The sequence below is a fragment of the Rhinatrema bivittatum genome, chromosome 1 (assembly GCF_901001135.1).
Source record: "Rhinatrema bivittatum chromosome 1, aRhiBiv1.1, whole genome shotgun sequence".
In the NCBI taxonomy this organism is placed as follows: domain Eukaryota; kingdom Metazoa; phylum Chordata; class Amphibia; order Gymnophiona; family Rhinatrematidae; genus Rhinatrema; species Rhinatrema bivittatum.
The window spans coordinates 197,309,372-197,325,380 of NC_042615.1; the positions used below are offsets into that span (position 1 = coordinate 197,309,372).

The following is a 16,009-nucleotide window of genomic DNA, read 5'->3' on the forward strand; positions in this document are numbered from 1 at the left end:
AGAGGATGTTGGGGAGATACCCGTACCAGAGAAGGTTTTCATGGGTGATTCAGATGAACTGAACCAAATCACGGTGAACATAGAAGATTGACAAACTGCAGAGTAGTAAATCACCTGGACTGGATGGTATACACCCCAGGGTTCTGAAGGAACTAAAAAATGAAATTTCAGACCTATTAGTAAAAATTTGTAACTTATCATTAAAATTATCCATTGTACCTGAAGACTGGAGGGTGGCTAATGTAACCCCAATATTTAAAAAGGGCTCCAGGGGCGATCCGGGAAACTGCAGACCAGTTAGCCTGACTTCAGTGCCAAGAAAAATAGTGGAAAGTGTTCTAAACATCAAAATCACAGAACATATGGTTTACTGGAACAAAGTCAGCATGGCTTTACCCAAGGCAAGTCTTGCCTCACAAATCTGCTTCACCTTTTTGAAGGAGTTAATAAACATGTAGATAAAGGTGAACCGGTGGATGTAGTATATTTGGATTTTCAGAAGGCATTTGACAAAGTTCCTCATGAGAGGCTTCTAGGAAAAGTAAAATGTCATGGGATAGGTGGCGATGTCCTTTTGTGGATTGCAAACTAGTTAAAAGACAGGAAACAGAGTAGGATTAAATGGACAATTTTCTCAGCTGAAGGGAATGGGCAGTGGAGTGCCTCAGGGATCTGTATTGATACCCGTACTTTTCAATATATTTATAAATGATGTGGAAAGAAATAGGACAAGTGAGGTAATCAAATTTGCAGACGATACAAAATTGTTCAGAATAGTTAAATCACAAGCAGATTGTGATAAATTGCAGACCTTGTGAGACTGGAAAATTGGGCATCCAAATGGCAGATGAAATTTAATGTGGATAAGTGCAAGGTGATGCATAAAGGGAAAAGTAACCCATGCTATAGTTACACAATGTTAGGTTCCATATTAGGAGCTACCATCCAAGAAAGAGATCTAGTCGTCATAGTGGATAACACATTGAAAACATCAGTTCAATGTGCTGTGCAAGTAAAAAAAAAAAAAAAAAAAGGCAAGCAGAATGTTGGGAACTATTAGGGAACGGTGAATAAAACAGAAAATGTCATAATGCCTCTGTATCGCTCCATGGTGAGACTGCACCTTGAATACTGTGTACAATTCTGGTCGCTGTATCTCAAAAAAAGATATAGTTGTGATGGAGAAGGTACAGAGAAGGGCGACCAAAATGATAAAGGGAATGGAACAGCTCCCCTATGAGGAAAGACTAAAGAGGTTAGGACTTTTCAGCTTGGAGAATAGATGGCTGAGGGGGGATATGATAGAAGTGTTTAAAATCATGAGAGGTCTAGAATGGGTAAATGTGAATCGGTTATTTACTCTTTCTGATAATAGACTAGGGGGCACTCCATGAAGTTAACATGTGGCATATTTAAAAGTAATCGTAGAAAGTTCTTTTTCACTCGGCGCACAATTAAACTCTAGAATTTGTTGCCAGAGGATGTGGTTAGTGTAGCTGTATTTAAAAATAGATTGGATAATTTCTTGGAGGAGAAGTCCATTACCTGCTATTAATTAAGTTGGCTTGGAAAATGGCCACTACTATTACTGGCAACAGTAGCATGGAATCGACTTAGATTTTGGGTACTTGCCAGGTTCTTATGGCCTGGATTGGCCACTGTTGGAGGCGGGATGCTGGGCTTGATGGACCCTTGGTCTGACCTAGTATGGCATGTTCTTATGCTGGTTAGCGATTGCGTCAGATCAGTGAGTCCTATCAATCATTTGCTGAGGGTATTGTTCAAACTTCGTGAGTACGCCCGGTGACTGCCCCCCTGTGCCCCTCTTGGGGTCAGTCTCCCCATCAGGAGATCTTGTTCTCCGAGCTCTCTGCCCTCATTCTTTTCAGGACAGTCGAGCCAGTTCTTTTGCAGCAACAGGGGACGGGGTTTTATTCCCGATACTTCCTTATCCCCAAGAGGACAGGGGGACTCTGTCCCATTGTGGACCTGAGGGCTCTGAATTGTTTTCTCAAACGAGAGAAGTTCAAAATGGTCTCCCTCGGCACTTTGATCCCTCTCCTGCAGGGAGGAGACTGTCTTTGCTCCCTCGATCTCAAGAGCACCTACGCACACGTCGAGATCTCACGCAGTCACCGGAGATATCGCCGCTTCTTGGTGGGCTCCAGGCATTTCCAATACAGGGTGCTGCCATTTAGCTTTGACTCAGCGCCGCGCATCTTCACCAAATGCTTAGCACCAATAACAGCGCATCTGAGCCATCTAGGGGCGCAAGTGTTCCCTTGCTTAGACCTTAGACGACTGGCTCATCAAGAGCAGCTCTCAACAAGAGAGCGCTTTGGTCTCTGCGCTTAACCGTACAGGTGTTGGAGTCTCTTGGTTTGTCATCAACTACCTGAAATCCCATCTGATTCCATCCCTGCACCTGGATTTCATCAGTGCCCACCTAAATACAGTAGAGGGCAAGGCCTATCTCCCTCCCAACTGAGAACTCACCTTGGTGGACTTGGCGAGTTTTGTGCGCCTTTTGGGCCACATGGCGGCTATGGTCCATGTCACACCCTTTGCCCGCTTACAGCTGCGCAGGGGTCAGTAGACCCTTCGGTCTCATTGGCGGCAAACCTCCCAGGACTTCAATGTGCGTATGTGTCACCCCGCCGTTCCAGATTTCCTTGTTCTGGTAGGAGGACCTAACCAAACTGGAGCAGGGGGCTCTTTTTCGGTCACCCTCTTTCCAAGTTGTCCTCACCACTGATGCATCCACGTTGGGATGGAGTGTCTACATGGAAAGGCTCCGCACCCAGGGCCTGTGGTCGGTTCAGGATGCTCAGTACCAGATCAGCTTCTTGGAGCTCCGAGCAATCCATTATAGCCTGTGGGCGTTCCCGGACCGCTTGGTGTCCAAATCGGTCCTCATCCTGACCGACAATCAGGTAACGATGTGGTACATCAACAAACAGGCATGGGATCGTTCCTCCTGTAACAGGAGATGGTACAGATTTGGTCCTGGGCCCGCTCTCAGAACATGTTTCTTCGAGCCATAGGTACTTGCCAGGTTCTTGTGACCTGGTTTGGCCTCTTTTGGAAACAGGATGCTGGGCTTGATGGACCCTTGGTCTGACCCAGCATGGCAATTTCTTATGTTCTTATGTACTTAGTAGGACAGATAATGTAGTAGCAGACCAGCTCAGTCAGGCTTTTTGGTCCCACGAGTGGTCTCTGGACCTGGTGTAAAAAAACCGCAATAGCATTTATCTTCCTTCCAGTAATGTCAGATTTGATTGTGTTATGATCATTACTATTGTCAAGTAGCTCTACCATCTTTAACCCTTTGTACCAGGTCCTGCATGTTACTGAGAATGTGATCCAAAGTAGTTCCTGCTCTTCCCCCCCCACCCCATTGTTTTTAGGATCAGCTGCTCCATGAAGCAGTTATTACCCTTAACAGAGCACATGGTGGTAACCTGCATGGAGTAGTAGTTACTATCATAAGCAAATCGCTGGGCACACTGAATAGATCATCAGGTCTTTATCTGCCAACATAAGAACATCATTACTATGTTACTATGCTATGTATTAATAGCATCTAAGAACTTTACCATCCTAGCATACTCTGATTAGACATTTACCCAGTCAGTATTGGAGTAATTGAAATCCTCCATTTATCCATTCAATTTTCTATACCACAGGTTGCCCAATGCAGTTCACAAACTTTGCCCATTTAACTGTAAAATAAAAACACATCTAGCAATAAAAACAAAATTTAAAAAGTAAAAATTAAAACAAAATTGCCAGTTTTATTAACTTAATATGTATATATCTTCATTTAGTGCCATGCATTCTAACTCTCCAGTCGAAATTTTTAGATTTCTGGCATTTGCTTGCATACAAAAGTTCGCTTTTTATTTATATTAGCAACCTGCTTATTAGCCATTGGTACAGGTAGTTTGGAAATCATTTGTATTTTAGTACACCTGAGCTACTTCAGCACTTACTACAACCTCTGTATTAGGATACCATAACTTTTCCCGTAGATAAGCAGCATGAATTAGCCATGCTGTCTGGGACGTCCTATGGGCGGTTAGGTGGCGGAGCTCTCTTCGAACACGGAGTCTTTTCAGTGTAGTGCGCCTGCTTGGATCTTCCTGCGCTGCCCCGATCTCCTTCAGTCCGTTATTTTCGGCGCGCCTACCTGCACGCAGAGCTCTCCTCATTACTTTTTTTTCTGCTGACAGGAAAACTTGTTTTTTCGCTGAGATGCCGCGGCCACCAGGGTTCAGATTTTGCCAATGTGGCAAAATTATGTCGGTAACCGGACACGCTAGATGTTACATCTGCCTCGTACCAGAACATGACCAGACGACCTGCAGGGACTGCGGACGCATGTCCCCCCGAGCCCAGCAACAAAGGGCTGCAAGGATCGCCAAACTGTGGGAAGCGGCATCAGGATTGTATGCCCCTTCCGAAGACTTGACTAAGTCTTCTCCGGGACCCTCCTAGACCTCCAAAGCATCAACACATCATCGAGCTTCCTCTGTAGGGCCTCCCGGTTTGTCCGCAGGGGATGCGTCTGGCGCCGAAGACGCCATCTGCGCCGAACAGTGTTGAGCCCCGACGCATCTGACTTGAGGAGCCGACCGCACGATTCAACACCGAAGCAGGAGCACAAGGCATAGACGACACACCGAAGCAAGTCGATGCCGAAGTTGATGCCCGCGACGTACAGTGTTACTAAAACACCAAAAAAGCACACGTCGGGGCACAAATGACCCAGGGAACCTTCCCCACTCTTAGTGGTGGACTCTGATGTGGCGCCTTCTTCTCCAGCTGCCTCTCACAGTTCTTGGCCTCATCCAGGGTTTACTCTGGCCTGTCCACTGCCTCACAGCATAGGAAAAAATCAGGCCTCCAGGAACCCTTGCAAAAGAGAGACAAGCGGCCTCCTACGGACCCACTTCAACCAAGAGGTCCAGACACTGACATCCTGTTGGCTGCAGTACCACCCAGCGGTGCTCACAGGGAACCGAGACCAGTACCCAGCGATGCTCACAGAGAGCCTATGCCAGTCCCTCAGGACACCTTGGCCTCTCAGGCAATGTCAAAGATTTCCCTTATTCTTTCTCAATTTCTTACTACTGTTGAGCAACGGGGGAAACGTCCAGCCGTGATACCCCTGGAAGTCCCTCCATCGCAGAAAAGCCTCAGTCCAGATCCTTCTCCTCCTGGCCCACCTCCACCGACTTCTCCTCCTGGGGATGTTTCCCCCCAACCTTTCCACTTCACCAGGAGCCTCTACACGGTATCCTTCTGACCCTGCGGAAGAACAACCAGACCCTGTCTCTCCACTGGAGGATCTATCGTATTCCAAGTTCGTGGCGAAAGTGGGGCAACGTCTCAACATTGAGACTAGGAAAATTCCTGACCCAAGAGCAGAAGTCCAGGGTATCCTTAAAATCTTTGAATCGCCTTCGGAACCCACGGCCTTGCCCTCTCATGCTGTCCTGGACACGCGGTCATGACCAGGGCCTGGGAATCTCCCTTTGCGGGACCACCAACCTCTCGAAAAACAGACTTGAAATTCCGTATGTGGCAGTCACAATTTTATTCCACAGTGCATCTTCCTCATGCCTCAATGGTATTGGAGTCAACTATGCAGGATGCCAAAAAATCATGTCTACACTCAAACACTCCACCTGGGAAAGATTCCAAATACTTGGATGATTTCGGGAAAAGGAGTTTCCAATCTAGTATGCTAAATGCAAAAATTCAACAGCACCAGTTCTATATTACACAGTACCTGTATGAATGTCTCCAATCTAAAGCCCCTGCTTCAGGAGGCGTTCCCAGACCACCGACCTCCTGAACAATTCCACGACTTAGAGGAAGGGTTAAGGCACCTCCTCCTAACTGTTTATGAAGGGTTCGATACTTCGGCCAAGTTCACGGCCAAAGCTATAGCTGCCCAACAATTATCATGGCTTTGAGTGAGCGCCATTCGCAAAGATGGCCACGAAAAACTTGCCGACCTCCCCTGTCTCCCGGCTAATCTCTTTTGGAGACAAGTTGAGAGAGACTGTAGCCCAGCTTAAGGAGCAGAAGGTGGCCGTCATGTCACTGACCACTCCTTCTGATACTGCTTCCTCTAGACCAGTGGTTCTCAACCACTGGTCTAGACACCTGACAGATGGTTCTCACATGCGTGGCACACTGAACATGTGACCATCATGGGGCTAAATGTAAACATGCACTCTGCATCCACAGGAATCCTCTCAACTCCCAGCAATGAGTACAGAGCAGATCTAGGGCATTACCCTGCACAACTCGCCATACAAAAAAGATATTCTGGTTCTGATGACATCCCAGTAAAAGCAAAAGAAACATCTTTTACTACCAGGCAAAATAGCCTTCCTTATGAAAAGACAGTAATTTACCACTAATTCATATCCTATTGAGAAAACACAACAAATAAGATTGATACAAATGCCTACATGCTAGTTAAATACCTCACCTCGGTCACATACCCTTCAGCAAGTACAGAAAAACCACAAATTATAAATATGGAAACAGAAACTGGAATGGAAAACCAAAAAAGCTACTCTGCATGCAGTGCAAACCTGGAGAAATGGAAAGAGAAATATAGCACCTAACAGACTCACACAAACGAACCCGCACAAAGTTACACCTGTATTACGGAACACACTCAACAGTAACAACCCTATCTAAGAAATACAACTATTAAACCAGGCCTTAAACCAGCGGTCAGGAACCTTTTTGGCTGAGAGAGCCATGAACGCCACATATTTTAAAATGTAATTCCATGAGAGCGATACAATATGTTTAAAACTAGATACAAGTAAATGTGTGCATTTTATGTAAGATCACACTTTTAAAGTACAATAAGTCTCTGAAAATATTACACCAGGCCTTAAGACACCAATACATCTCCTATTAGGAAAACGGACCAAGTCAGGCTGCTATAGAGTCCTAAACAGAAACTACACGCCAGCAGAAAACCTCACCTGAATCACGTGCTGACCCTCACCTAACATAGAATAAAGAGACCAAAACGCATAACTAGAAGCATGCAGAAAAAACTGAATTGGAAACTGCAACAAGCCAGAGTCTCTGTATGCAGTGTAACAAAGGAAAAAAGAAACATCACCCATCCTTATAAAACAAATCAAGAAATATAAAATCATCAGCAGTAAAACTGTACTAACAAAAAACATATTTTGAAACAGCTGATGAGTGGAATATCCAATAATTAAAAACTCATAAAAAATTTCCAGATACCAACAAAATATTTCAAAATAGCAGACACAAAGACCCAGTAATGAAAAATAATAAGGATACAAAAAATTTTTTTGCTCTGCATACCTGGGAACGTTTGATATCCAGGTGTCCTGAGACTGTTCTGAATTAGCAGGAGGGAGGGGTGGTTTGCTTGGAACTTTCTCCTCTCTGTCACATACCAGCGCTCTCTCTCACACTGGCTCTCAATTTCACACCTTTACACACATGCTCTCAGTCACTCACATATACACATGCTTTTTCTCTCTCACTTACGTGTTGATACAGTAACGTGCGGTTAAAGATTCCCCGTCTGTAACGTGCTGGGAGCGCACAATACAGACGAGTAAGGCGATCCAGCGATACAGTCTCCAGTTTCACGCGTCCTTAGCGCTTCGTAAAATAGACACATAACCCTTTCCGCACGCAGCATGTATATGATGTGTAAATGAACGAATTAGCTGTATAATGAAGGAATTAGCTATTCCCCTCCGATACTGTAACGGGCGCTGATATTATTTTATTTATTTATTTATAACTTTTATATACCGGCATTCGTAAAAAAAACATCATGTCGGTTTACAGACAACTGAGAAAGGAAATTACAATGATAGATGGAGGAAGGATAGGAAGTTAAAAGGTGACAACTTTACTGTAGAGCCAACGGGCGCCACAGTTATCTCCTTAGTAACCCGCTGTTTTGCCGCGGCCTTAACGTGTTAGTTTACCGCCTTCCCCTAGTAGGTGTTAGGACTGTGAGTCTAGTAACAAATCCATCGACACCGCTTAAGATACTCAAAAACAATAAAACACAATAAAAAAAAAAAAGCGATACAGAGATGATCGAGAAAATGTAATGCTGTGGGACACACAAAACCTGTCAGAAAAAAAAATAAAAATTTTTAAATACCTGTCGGAGGGCCGCGTGGGTCCAGGCGGGCGGCGGGATCCGGGGGGCAGGTGGTCGCGTGTTAAATCTAGGCCGCGGGTGGGTGGGCGCCTGTTCCAGGCGGCGGCGAGGGGGCGGGTGGACGCGCGTTAGTTTCAGACGACCGGCGGCGGGAGCCGGGGGGCGGGTGGTCGCGTGTTAAATCTAGGCCGGGTCGCACAGGCGCGCATTCATCCAGGCGGAGGAGCAGGCGGCTTTCGCCGCCGGCTCCTCCGCCTGGATGAATGAATGCGCGCCTGTGCAACCCCTGCGATTCGGTGCTCAAGGCAGTCACATGCCGTGACATCACGCCTTGAGCGCCGAATCGCAGGGGTCGCACAGGCGCGCATTCATTCATCCAGGCGGAGGAGCAGGCCGCTTTCGCCGCCGGCTCCTCCACCTGGATGAATGCGCGTCTGTGCGACCCGGCCTAGATTTAACACGCGACCACCCGCCCCCCGGCTCCCGCTGCCGCCGGTCGTCTGAAACTAACGCGCGTCCACCCGCCCCCCCCCCCCCCCCCCCCGCCGCCGCCTGGAACAGGCGCCCACCCGTCCGCGGCCTAGATTTAACACGCGACCACCCGCCCCCCGGATCCCGCCGCCTGGACCCACGCGGCCCTCCGACAGGTATTTAAAAATTTTGTTTTTTACACTTCCTGGTGCCTGTCATTTGAAATGACATTTGAAATGACAGGTACCAGCGCACCCAGGTTACTGTATAGGCGCTGTATTAAGCGCCTATGCAGTGAAATGGGTTGCGCGGGCATAACCCTTCCCTAACGCTTTACAGCCGCGGCATGCATTTGCATGCAATTAGAAGAGAGTATCAGGCACTAGGTCAAGAGAACTGTGTGTGCGGGGAGGAAGGGTGCGCCTGACACTGCCGCACTGTTTCTACCGCGGCCTTACAGTATCGAGCCGTTATATAGGCTCTTAATTACACATTTACACACATGCTGTCTATCTTTTCACGCTTACACACACAGGCTTTCAATCACATAAATACATGCTGTCTTTTTCTCTCACACACAGACTCTCATTCACATGCTTACAAACATGTCCTCTCTTTCTCTCATTTACACACAGGCTCTCAATCACATACTCACATGCTCCATCACCTAAACCAGCTCTCAATCACACACAGACACACATGCTCTCTCTTACTTATACACACAGGCTCTTAATCATACATACACATGATTTCTCTCACACACAAAGGATCTCAATCATACACACATACTCTTTCACACAAACAGGTTTTCAATCACAAACTTTACACATACAGGTTCCCAATCGTAAACTTACATTCATGCTCTCTCTCTTACGCAGGCTCTCGATCACACACATACTCTCTTTCACATATACAGGCTCTCAATCATTCACATACATGCAATCTCTCACTCACACACACAGGATTTCAAACACACATGCTTGCTCGCTCATTCACTCTCACCCCCACCCGGGAACTCGCAGCGGCAGCAGCCTCCTCCCAACGCTAACCTCCTTCATTTTCAGCCCTCGCGGAGGAGTCCCATCGGCCGCGGTTGAAGCTCTTCTTCATTTTCCTCCGAGCTGCGCTGCACATTCTTCAGACCGCACCTCTTCTTTTCGTCGGACCGACGCTGATCACACTAGCGTGGTCTCTTCTTCCCGCGCACGCACCCGATGCTCACCACTTCCGCTTCCGGGCCGCGGGGGGGGGGGGGGGGGAAGAAGAGAGCATGCCGGTGCCGCCGACTCAGCTATTCTGCCGCGTTCCGCCCAGGCTGACAGCATTTTAAGCCCGGGCGGAGGAGGACCGGGGAGCAGCTGGGTCAGCGGGGGACTGGAAAGTGTGGCGACACACTGATTTAGATTTGTCTGCGAGCCAGATGCAGCCATCAAAAGAGCCATATCTGGCTCACGAGCCATGGGTTCCCAACCCCTGCCTTAAACACTAATACATTTCCTATTGGGAAAACAGAATAAGCCAAGCTGCTATAGAGCCCCACACAGAAATAATTGTAAAGCTATACTAAAAATGTTACAAAACAGCTGCTGAACAGAATAATATCCAACAATTAAAAACTCATAAATTATTAAAACATGTCCAAATATCAATAAATATTTCAAAAGAGCAGACATCGCATAATACCCAATAATTAAAATGTCAGTCAATCAAGAAAAATAACCTTAAAAAGCCAACTTTACTTTCCCTCTCCAGCAACTCTCCTACTCCTTTCCCTTCCAGGCCAATAGCACTCGCCAGAAGCAGCAAGGGCTGCTGAAGCTCTGTCCTCACCGCCCCCCCCCCCCCCCCCCCCCCCAAAACAGGACCCCACGACCAGTCTCGGTCTCTCTCTCACACCAGTCATCTTCCTGACCAGTCTCTCTCTGTCACACTCATGGTCTCTTATAATCACACACAAATGCTCTCGCACCCATTCACACCAGCTCTCATCCTGGCACCCATTCACACCCACAAGCTCTCATCCTGGCACCCATTCACACCCACAAGCTCAGGCACCCATTCACACCCACACACAAGCTCTCACCCACACACCCATTCACACCCACCCACACACACACACAGGCAAGCTCTCACCCAGGCACCCACCCACACAAGCTCTCACCCAGGCACCCATTCACACCCACACGCAAACACACACATACAAGCTCGCACCCAGGCACCCATTCACACCCACACGCAAACACACACACACAAGCTCTCACCCAGGCACCCATTCACACCCACACGCAAACACACACACACACGCTCTCACCCAGGCACCCATTCACACCCACACGCAAACACACACACACACACACACACAAGCTCTCACCCAGGCACCCATTCACACACACCCACACACACGCTCTCACCCAGGCACCCATTCACCCCCCCCCGCCACACACACACAAGCTCGCACCCATTCACCCCCCCACACACACACAAGCTCTCGCCCAGGCACCCATTCACCCCCACAAGCTCTCGCCCAGGCACCCTTTCACCCCCCCACACCCCCCCCACACAAGCTCTCACCCAGGCACCCATTCACACACACACACCCACACAAGCTCTCACCCAGGCACCCATTCACACACACACACCCTCACAAGCTCTCACCCAGGCACCCATTCACACACACCCACACAAGCTCTCACCCAGGCACCCATTCACACACACACACACACACCCACACAAGCTCTCACCCAGGCACCCATTCACACACACCCACACACCCACCCACACAAGCTCTCACCCAGGCACCCATTCACTCACACCCACACACACAAGCTCTCACCCAGGCACCCATTCACACACACACACACGCTCGCACCCATCACTCACACACACACACACACACACACACACACACCACACACGCTCTCACCCAGGCACCCATTCACACTCACGCTCGCACCCATTCACACTCACGCTCGCACCCATTCACACTCGCACCCATTCACACCCACACGCACACGCTCGCACCCACACGCACACGCTCGCACCCACACGCTCTCACCAAAAACTTCTTTCTTCACTGCAGGGATGGGCTCCAGTTCCGCCGCGGCTTTACTCCAGCGGGCCTTACTTTTTTGCCACCACGGGAATGGGCTCCCGTGGGTGGCCTCAGTCAGGGTCGGGTTTTCTCCTTGCCGCCACGTGCTGTGACAGCCTTGTTTGGTCGTGGTCGGGTTTCCTCTTCGCCGCCATGGGAATGGGCTCCCACGGCGGCTTTGCTTCGGGGGTCGGGTTTCCTCTTCCGCGTGGCCTTGCTTCGTCTGAGTTCAAAAACTTCTATTCCTCCCCCTCACCGGCCTATCAAAGGCTTCCTCCCTTCTTCCTACTCCCACTGGTAGGGAGGAGGCTTCCACTTGGCCTGCGCAGGGGCAGGCAGAATGAAGGAGGCTTCCCATTGGGCAGTGGGGGTAGGAAGAAAGGAGGCTTCCAATTGGCCCGTGGGGGCTGGAAAAAGGCAAAAGGAAAATAGAACGGGGTAGTGGGATACCAGGAGACGTGACACACCTGCCAGTGTTTGGCGACACACTAGTGTTTCGCGACACACCGGTTGAGAAGCGCTGCTCTAGACGATATTTCTCCTTCTATAGGAAGCCTTATTATCAACGACGTTCTTAGCAGCCTTACCCATCCTACCGGCCTGCACAATACATACCAAGTTGTCCTCAGCCTTCCCAACAACAGGGGACTCGACAACGCCAATGCCTTCCTCGGCAGCCTCGTCCACCTCAGGACAAAATTTGTAAAGCTGTATCCCCTAAGCCCCCTCAGGGTTTTTAGGGTGGGTGAACCCATTTCTACCGTTTCCAGTGGGGGGCAGGGTCTCCCACTTTTTTCCAGCAAGGAAGGCGATCACATCCGACCTTTGGGTTTTACAAATCATACAGGAAGGCTATCCCATCCATTCCACACCTGGTGCACCTGAAACACCTGACTGCACGCTGCGGACCCCTGCAACAGGAAAACAACAACTTGCTTCAACAGTGCATTCGCGAGCTACCCTCTGCACAGTTCCACCAGGGCTTCTACTCCCAATACTTCCTCATACCCAAGAAGTCGGGAGCCTTAAGACCCATTATAGATATGTTCTCTCAACAGACACCTGACTAGGGAAAAATTCAAAATGAAGTCACTCAAGTCCATCCTTCCCTTCCTTTGCCCCAACGATTGGATGTGCTCACTGGACCTCAAGGATGTCTAATTGCACATACCGATGCATCTCATGTCCTGGCGGTACCTATGCTTCACGGCCACTGGCCGCCACTTCCAATACAAGGTGCTCCCATTTGGCCTCTCTTCAGCCCCCAGAGTTTTTACGAAATGCCTAGAGGTAACAGTGGCTCACCTCCGATGGGGTATTCAAATATTCCTCTACCTGAACGATTGGCTGCTGGTGGCCCCCAACCTGTCCCTCCTACAGAACAATCTTCTCGCAACCATATACTTTCTGGACAACCTAGGACTGATTGTCAACTACGAGAAATTGAATCTGTAACTCACTCAGGTCTTACAACTCATTGGGGCTCATATCGTCACCATTCAGGATAGAGCCTTCCTCCCGGAATCTTGGGCCCTTGCCCTGAATCCCTCGCCGGCCGCCTCCAAGAAGCCACCACTGCTCCTGCTTGCCAGATCCTGACCGTCCTCTGTCACATGGCAGCATCCCTGTCGTTCCCCACACTTGCTTTCACATTCATTGTTTACAACGGGGACTGAAGTCACAATGGAACCAGTTCTCCAATCCTCTCTCCACTCCTATCACCCTCACGTCCAGCATGAAATGGGATTTGGAGTGGTGGCTGACACCATCTGCTCTCACAATAGGAGCACCTCTGCGGGACCCAGTACATCACACCGTCTTCACCACAGACTCTTCCACCAAGGGGTGGGGCACTCACCTAGTCCACCTTCAGACTCGAGGCCTGTGGTCTGCCTGGGAACCATCGCAACAGATCAACCTCCTGGAGCACTGTGCCATTCAAAACGCTCTTCGAACCTTCGAATAAGCACTCAAAGGGTAGACTGTCATGGTCCACACACAACCAAGTTGCCATATTTTACATCAACAAGGAAGGAGGGTCAGTTCCTGGAACCTTTGCAGGGAGGCTGTGGGGATCCTAGAATGGGCAGAGAACAGATCCATCACTCTACAGGCCACATACCTAACCGGCATCAACATCTCCAGAGCCAACAGACTGAGCAGATTCTTTCATCCCCATGAGTGGGAACTCAATCAGGACGTGGCGGAAAGACTCTTTCAAACCTGGGGTCTTCCACGAGTCTATCTCTTTGCTACAGAACAAAATCGAAAGATACAGACTACCTGCTCGGTGTATCCCAGGTCCCAATGACTAGCGCAGTAGGCGTTCCTCATCGACTGGACGGGGGGGGGGGGTCGTCTACTCTACGCCTTCCCATATCTCTAATCTCTCGCACAGTCCAGAAATGCATCACAGACAATGCAGACCTGATTCTCATCGTTCCAGTGTGGTACGCATATCTAGTTCGACTATCGGTGGACTGACCGATTCCCCTGGGCAGCAGTTCAAGCCTCCTCACCCAGGAGGTAGGCTCCCTGCTTCATCCGCTTCACTCATCTCTGAATCTCACTGCGTGGAGATTGAAAGGCTGGGACTCCATGCCTGAACCTTTCTCCTTAGCTTCAGGATATTTTAGTTTCCTCCAGGAAATCTGCCACAAGAAAAAAATTAACAAAGGAAATGGGCCCATTATTCCTCCTGGTGCTCAGAAAACGGAACGGACCCATTCACCTGTCCACCTGAGCGAATATTGGATTACCTCCGTCTGCTCTACTAGAAGGGACTAGCCACAGCTTCTGTCAGAGTCCACCTCAGTGCCATAGCAGCCTACTATTCTCTGCACAACGAAGCCCCAATCTCTTGTCACCCGCTCATCTCAAGATTCATGAAGTGGGTTTTATGCTTCCGGCCTCCAATTCAGAAACCTCCAGTTCCATGGGATTTAAATGTAGTGCTAGAGCAATTGATACTACCACCATTTGAGCCACTGGACACTTGCTATCTCAGGTTCCTCTCCTGGAAGGTCCTCATTCTGCTTATCCTCACCTCTGCGAGACTGGTCAGTGAGTTGCAGGCCCTGGTGCAGTACTCACCCTATCTGGAATTCTATCACGACAGTTATGCTGCGTATGCATCCCGTCTTCTTTCCTAAATTGGTTTCAGTTTTCCACCTCAACCAATCCATTGCCCTTCCATCCTTTTACCCAAAGCCACATAGCAATGAGGGCGAGCGTAACCTGCACTCGCTTACTATAAACGCCACCCTAGGACTTCCAGTTTCCAAAAGAACCCTTTCGTCCTGGATCTCAAATTGCATATAGTTCTGCTATCAGAAGCGTTCGGAGACCTTGTCTGCCTCCCCTAAGGCTCACCAAGTCCGTGCTATGGCTGCTTCAATAGCTTATCTTCATGAGGTGCCCATTCTAGACATTTGCAGAGCTGCTACCGGGTCCTCGCTGCACATGTTCACAGCACACTACTGTTTAGACAAGCAGACCGCAGCTGACACATACATGGGCAAAACAGTTCTCAGATCGGGCATTTCTTGAAAGTTGTGAAGACAACAGATAAGAACTGTCCGCCTATCTTCTCTACTGTCTTGAGCGCACTACCTCAAATCATCATTAGGAGTTGATCAGAGATTTTTGCGCTCAAAACATCAGCTGGGGACTCCCAGACAGCATGGCTAATGCTTATCTACGGGAAAAGAGCAAGTTTGCTTACCGTAAACTGTTCTCCATAGATAGCAGATGAATTAGTCATGCTGATCCTCCCGCCTCCCTGGTCAGTTATTGTTCCATTTCCTCTTGCTTGGACACGGACTGAAGGGAGATTGGGGCAGGGCGGGAAGATCCACGCAGGTGCACTACACTGAAAAGACTGTGTTCTAAGAGAGCTCCGCCTCTTAGCCGCCCGGAGGACGTCCCAGACAGCACAGCTAATTCATCTGCTATCTAGGGAGAACATCGTTTATGGTAAGCAGACTTGCTCTTTCCTATTTTGGCAGTATCTTTAGGAGATTCCTCACTCTGAACAATGAACTCCTGAACAACTGTAGCTTTCCCCCATGATCTAATTTAAAAGTTGCTTTATCTTCTTTCAGTATTAGTACCATCCTGGTTAAGGTGGAGCCCAATCCGCCAGAATAGGCTCCTCCTTCCCCAAAATGTTCCTCAGTTCTTGCTTCTCTGCTCATAATTTTTACCTTATTTTGATTTGGGATGGATGTAATGAATTTTAGGTCAAA

General features: G+C 48.8%; 1 protein-coding gene across 4 annotated transcripts in view; it reads left to right on the forward strand.

Moving 5' to 3' along the window:
- Positions 1-16,009, forward strand: part of FBXL5 (F-box and leucine rich repeat protein 5) — a 251,460-nt gene that overhangs the window by 82,771 nt on the left and 152,680 nt on the right. The window lies entirely within an intron of this gene.